A 6,962-nucleotide genomic window follows, 5' to 3' on the forward strand; every position below is an offset into this window, starting at 1 on the left:
ATTCCAACTGCATTTTAATAATTTTTGGTCCTTTTTGTCTCTTTTTCCCTATCTTGACTTTTTCCAGATCTATTTTAGACTGACTCGATGTACATTTCTCCAATATGAACCCTTTATCACCTGAAGACCCATTAAGTCTTCCTCATTCTCATCATCTAGGAGATCAAGATCACCTAGAAGCCCAACTAAAGAAGTGCTAATATCCCTCATTCTCTTTAATGATAAATCCAAAATTTTCATGGGAGAGATTTGAATGTCTTTAAAATGTATATATCCCCTAACCTTCTACTTTCCCATTTCTTGCCATTATAATCCAGCAATCACGCCCTACCTCTTGTTCCCAGTGTTTCAAATCCCTACCCATATTTTCATGAATCTCAGCTTGACTTTCACCCTCACCATCCCGTGTTGACATTGTTTATCCTTCTGGGTTGCAAAGAGGCAATTTCTCATGTCCCAAACTCTTATCATTAGGTGTTAATTTTTTATCATAGCTCAAAACATCTTCCTTCCAAGGAGAAAGATCTCGATTCACCTCAACTCCATTATCTACTCTTCTATCGATCAATGAGTCTTCATTCACCATTTCCTTATTCACACCTTCTCGTGGAGCTTCTTCTACCACCCCTTCATTCAGAATACCCTTTTCATTCTTAATTGGATCCCTTCAATATGGTCTAGATCCATAGACCCCAACTCATCTTGGTTGGCATTATCTTCTTTGCTCTTGTTGCTTTCAGCTAGTTTATCAATGAGAATGTTATGTTCCAACCCTTTTCCTTTCTTATTCCTTGAACAGTCTCTAGTTGACTGACCCACTTCTTTACGCTTTGAGCGGTTTTCCACTATATCCTCCACTTTGATCTCTTGCCACCAAAACCCTTCCTTGGTCCTAATCTCTATTGTCTTTAGGAGGGGAGGAAAAGGTTTCTAGAGTATGCAAATGTTGGTATATATACTTTTTAGGGTTTCAATATCCCAGTACTTATGAGGTAAATTATACAATACGATCCATACCAACACTTCTTCAATGGATGCTTTTTTTGGATCAAAATTTTGCATCCAATCTTTAATGTAGAACCCCATCCCTCCCATCATGAATGGGCCATTATTCAAAATTCATACCTTCTCTCTTACATTAGAACAAATTACTTGATAGAAGCCATTTGGTAGGGTTTTTAACACAAAGTCTTTACCGCACTACTCATCACACTATTTTTGCACCCTTGAGAACACTGCCCATTCTCCAACCCATTTCATAAAAAAGTCCTTTTCTTTGTAATATTTAATCATTTCTTTCCATTCAATATTATTAATATACAGAGAAACTAACTGGTTATTCTCAGTTCTAATGCATACCTGTTTTGTCAGCGGCTCCATTTCCTTTTGTTTTGGTCTCCACAATTTATTTTCCATTATTTGGGAATGAATCCCATTTTTTGTCTCCATTCCTTTGATGTGATACGGGTTCATGACTACCATTTGCCAAATCCTTCCATGCTTGCCCCGATGGGTGTCAGGCAGTGTTTCGAAACCCTTGAAGATTTATTCCCCTAACAATTTCTTCTTACACCAACCCTGTGAAACCCTAGAGCTTGTCCCTTACACTACTCCATCTCTCAGTGAGAAGAAATTGATATTATTGTGTTTTCGTCTTTTAGCTAATTAGAGGAAATACATTTGGACCCTATATGCATGATGATATACAACTAGAATCCTTGCCATTATCTTTGTTGCTTCGCACACTAAGACCACTAGGACCTCTCCATGTTTCTAACCTAGGTGAGTGTGCAATGAGAAGAATGGACCCCTACCCACCTATTTATAGGCTCTCTTGTCCTAGCCCTTCCATCTCGTGACTTTTAAGCCTACCATACCTAGTTGTAGCTCACCGTTTCACCCTTTCTTGACATTTTCACCATATTTTCATCCTTCTAGTTAGTAGATCTAACTTTTCATCCTATCACGAAATTGACCTCATTTTAATTTTTTTATCAATTTCTCGAGGGTGCATTCTACCTCCATCCCTCAGTCCACTTGGTCACGTTGGAGCATGACCTTGCTAAAACATTCACTTTTTCTTTGAAACAATGCTAAAAATGCATTGTCTCAAAGAGGGGGCAAATATGGACACTGAAAAATGTCCTACACGTCTCTACATCATTTCAAGTCATTCATTCATATTAAATCACTTAAATAATTTTGTTATTTAATTAAGCTAACAACAATTTCCTGATATTTGTGATATCGTAGTAATGGAGCCGAGTGGAGCGGACAAGGGGAATGGTCAAGCCCAAAATTCAAATGTTTTGGGCGGGAGACCTGGAGCAGCATCAGGATAGCAGGTAGCAGGCAGACTTTCTGGCCCTTTGGAGGGGGAGGGATTAGATGGTTTGGAACCCGATGCCCCTTTGGATTCGAGGAACCCAGGTGGGGGTCCCAAATCACGTCGACCTAGGCTTGAGAAGATTGATAAATGGTCTTCTTTGTTTGGAATCAAACCTAAAAGTAAGTCGACTTTGCCTCCTGTTGAAAATATCTCAAATATTTCTCAGGGAAAGTACACCATATCCATTCCTGATCAAATTATAGATCATAATATTGCTCGAATGGAAAGCACCCTGATAGGCAAATTCTTTGGGGTGAGACCTAAGATTGAGGTTGTTCGTGGATTCGTGAAGAGAAAATTGAATCTAAAAGTCTAGGTGGACATGGTAGCTATGAATAAAGGATGTATCTCCTTTTCCTTCTCATGTGAGGAAGACCACAGACAAATCCTCTGCAATGGAACCTGGATGATAGGTAAATACATAATGTATATCTAGAAATGGTACCCTAACGCAGGTCAGGATGATGAGTTTGTGGTCCAAGTGCCTATTTGGATAAAGCTTCCAGGTCTTCCAATGGAATACTGGGAGGAAGATGTGTTTGTTGGGATAACTAATGCTTTCAAGGAGCTTCTCTCCATTAACCCGGTGACGACGTCCAGAAGAAGACTCATTTATGTCAGAATCTACAAAGGGGTTGGGCCTTATACAGATATGCCAGAGGAGATAGAGATAGATTCAAAAATTGGTAAATGGATGCAAAAAATAGTTTATGAATCTATTCCCTTTGCCTGTTTACACTGTAAGAGAGTTGGGCACTGGGCTAAAAAATGCCCAAACAAAGTTTCCAAACCTCGAACCCAAACCAGGGTTTGGAAAAAGGTGGAAATGAACCCAGATAATAATACAGAAAAACCTTTGAAGGCTCTTCCTTCTGAATGTTCGGATCAGGAGAAACAATCCCAAATTGGAAGAAATGAGGATGAATTAGCCAGGGAATCAGGAAATGAGACGGTGGATGGAGTGGAAGATAAGATATCCCAGCAGGAAAATGAGCAGGAGGAAAGTGGAAAGGATTCTGATGATGGAGAGAAGAACTCATAATGCAACTACCTAAATGACCAAAAGGACACAGTAGATCAGAATATAGTTGAGAGTGAAAAGTGGGAAAGTAGTCAGATGGATAAGGGAGACAGTCAAACTAAGGACAATAAGGAGGAGGGAGATGTTCCTAACTCAGAAGAAATTTCTTCTCAGTCAGAAAATGGAGTAAGCTGGTTTCAAGATGCTCAACATGATAATATCCTAGAGCAAGGACTCTCGAAGATATCTCTGGTTTCTCCGGCCCAAGTCAAGTCGACTTTCCTAAAGGAAAATGCTCCAATATGGGGAAATGAATAAGACATAAACAAGGCTATGAGAAAGAGTGGGACGAATTAGGAAGAGATAGAAATATTGGAGGATAATAGAAAGGGCAAGAACAAAATAATAATAATAATAATAATAATAACCATCTGACTACCAGAAACACCAGAAGTAGACTAGGGGATGTGGGGGCTCAACACACATCACCTGGAAGATATTCAAATGCAAAGAAGAGGACCATGGAAACCAACAAGAATCTAGCAGATGGTACTCAAAGAACCATCTTTGAAGCAGGTATTTCCAAAAAATCATGAAGATTATTTCTTGGAATATACAAGGATTGAATAATCCTCGTAAACAAGATTTCATAAAAAGTATGAGTAGAGACAAAAACCTGGATGTTATTATGATTCAGGAAACTAAAATGTCTAGGGAGAAGGTTGAATGTTTGAAAATGTTTAGTAATGGGGGAGTTAGTGGTGGTAGTTCTGAAGGGGTATCTGGGGGTATAGCTACTTTTTGGAATAATAATGTTAAGGGAGAGGTGTTGATTCAAAATAACAATATGGCTTGTATTAGATTTAAGCATCTGAAAGATGGTACTTCATGGGTCCTGACTAATGTGTATGCCCCTAACACCAAAGCTGGTAGAAGTGTTTTTTGGAGAAACCTATCCTCGATTAGAAGTAAGTTTGTTGAAGATAGCTGGATTATCACGGGGGATTTCAAAACCCCTCTGAGAGAATATGAGAAGAAGGGAGGGAGCCAAACCAATCTGGACAGCAGATTGGACTTGATGGAGTTCATTATTAACCATGCTCTCCATGATTTGGACTTGCAGGGGGTTAAATACACTTGGAACAACTAAAGGAGTGGTGAAGACTTAATTCAAGTTAGGCTTGATAGAGCTTTAATCTCTCATGACTGGTTTAATTCCTACTTTTGTTCTTTATCTACTCATATCAGGGTCGGGTTGGATCATTATCCCATATCTTTTAATGCTGATCCCAAGCAGGGAAGGAGACATTTCCCTTATAGATTTGAAAGAATATGGACCAAACACCCGGACCTTGAAAGCAAAATCAAGGACTGGTGGCAGGTTAGAGTTGAAGGAAATGCTATGTATAAGGTGGTCAAAATTTTGAAGTTTGTGAAAGACAATGTTAAAAGATGGAATAAGGACTCCTTTGGGAACATTTTTGTCTCCAAAGGTGCCATTCTCTTAGATCTAAAAGATATCCAAGATGAGATTCAGAATAATGGCTACAACAATGTCTCTAGAGAGGCTGAAGATGAGATTCTTATGAAATATCATGATATCATAGCCAAAGAAGAAACTTTCTGGAGACAGAGATCGAGAAATATATGGTTGAAGGAGGGGGGAGAAACACCAAATACTTTCATATGTCCACCTTGAAATACAAGGCTATCAACATGATTTCTCAGCTTAAAGTCAATGGCAGAATTATTGATGATGAAGATTCCATGAGGAAAGTTGCCCTGGAGTTCTTCTCCAATCTTTTGACTAAGGATCAGAACCTGGGCCTTCAAGCTCAAAGGGATCTTTTGGATTGCATCCCTTTTATCTTGGATGCTGACCAGAACTCCTATATTACTACTATCCCAACTAATGATGAGATTTTGAAAGCTATCAATTCTTTTGAAGGTAATAAGGCCCCGGGCTCGGATGGCTTCCTTATGTTCTTTTTCCAAATGTATTGGCATATTGTTGGAAGGGATGTTTCCAGTGTTGTGAAATAATTATTTGGTGCTAGGAGAATTTTGAAAGAATTGAATGGTACTTTCATTGCTCTTATTCCCAAGAAGATGGGAGCTGACTCCATGGATCTTTTTAGGCCTATCAGCCTCTGCAATTTTGTATACAAGATTATCTCTAAAGTCTTGACCTCTAGAATTCTGACTTTGCTCCCCTCGATCATATCTCCCCAGCAAATTGGGTTTGTCCCTGGGAGGAAAATTTTGGACTCGATAATCACGGTCCATGAGAACATTCATTCTCTTTCTAGGGCTAAAAAAGAAGGTTTCCTTCTGAAGCTTGACTTATCTAAAGCCTATGATAGAGTTGACTAGGGCTTTATGCATACTATTCTTTCTGCCTTTGGATTTTGTTCAAGAAGTACCAGTCTTATCATGCAACTAGTTTCCTTTGCTTCTTTTTCTGTGTTGGTCAATGGGTCTCCCTCACCCTTTTTCAATTCCTCCAAGGGTCTCAGATAGGGGGATCCTCTCTCCCCTGTTCTTTTCATAATCATGGCGGCAGATTTATTGGAAAACTTGTTGAGAAGGGAGAGTTTAGAGGGCTTAAACCTTCATCAGCTGACCAAGTGTGTTCTCATCAGCAATTTGTGGACGATTCAATTATTATGGGGAATTCTTCAGTGAAAGATTCTGGAAGCTTAAAGAAAGCTCTGGATAGATATGGGAGTGCAACTGGTCAACTGATTAACTAATCTAAAAGTTCTGTTTATTTCATACACTCCGGAGAGAAGACAGACAAAGATCAGTAATATTTTGGGTAGCCAAATTGGGAATCTCCCTGCTTCCTATCTTGGGCTCCCTTTATGTTAGGTGCCTCCTGATACCTTCTAGGGTGCTCTAGTGGATAAAGTTCATAAGAAGTTAGCTGGATGGAAAGGCTCTTTGCTCAGTCAAGCGGGAAAGGTCCAGCTTCTGAAATCTACTCTCCAGAGTATCCCTCTATATGCCATCAGTCTTTTTAGAATCCCTGTTAAGTTTGCGGAGGTTATTGAAAAAATTCAAAGAACCTTTCTTTGGACCGGAGTTGAGGAAAATAAGAGAATGAATTTGATTGCATGGGACAAGGTGTGCAAACCTATAAGAAAAGGAGGACTTGGTCTTAGAAGAATCAGAGATATGAATGAGTTTCTCATGGCTAAGCAGATATGGAGAGGTTATAAAACTGAGAGAGAATGGAAATTGATATGGGATAATAAGTATAAAAGACAGCTCCCTACCCTTCATAGTTTCCTCAAGGCTGAAGATATTCTAATTGGATCCAACATCTAGAAAAATGTCACTAGAACTAGAGACATAATAGTTAAAGGTGTGAAATGGAAGGTGGGGAAGGGTAATTGCATTAAATTCTAGTAAGACACTTGGTTGTTAGACTCTCCCATTAGTGACAATCCTGATTGGGGCAAGTTTCAGGATCAGTGTAAGGAAAAAATTGGTACTACTGTGCCTGACTACTGGAATTTAGGTCAGTGGAAGGACTTATCCTCTGTTGAT

This window comes from Cryptomeria japonica, chromosome 8 (assembly GCF_030272615.1).
Source record: "Cryptomeria japonica chromosome 8, Sugi_1.0, whole genome shotgun sequence".
NCBI classification, from domain to species: Eukaryota; Viridiplantae; Streptophyta; class Pinopsida; order Cupressales; family Cupressaceae; genus Cryptomeria; species Cryptomeria japonica.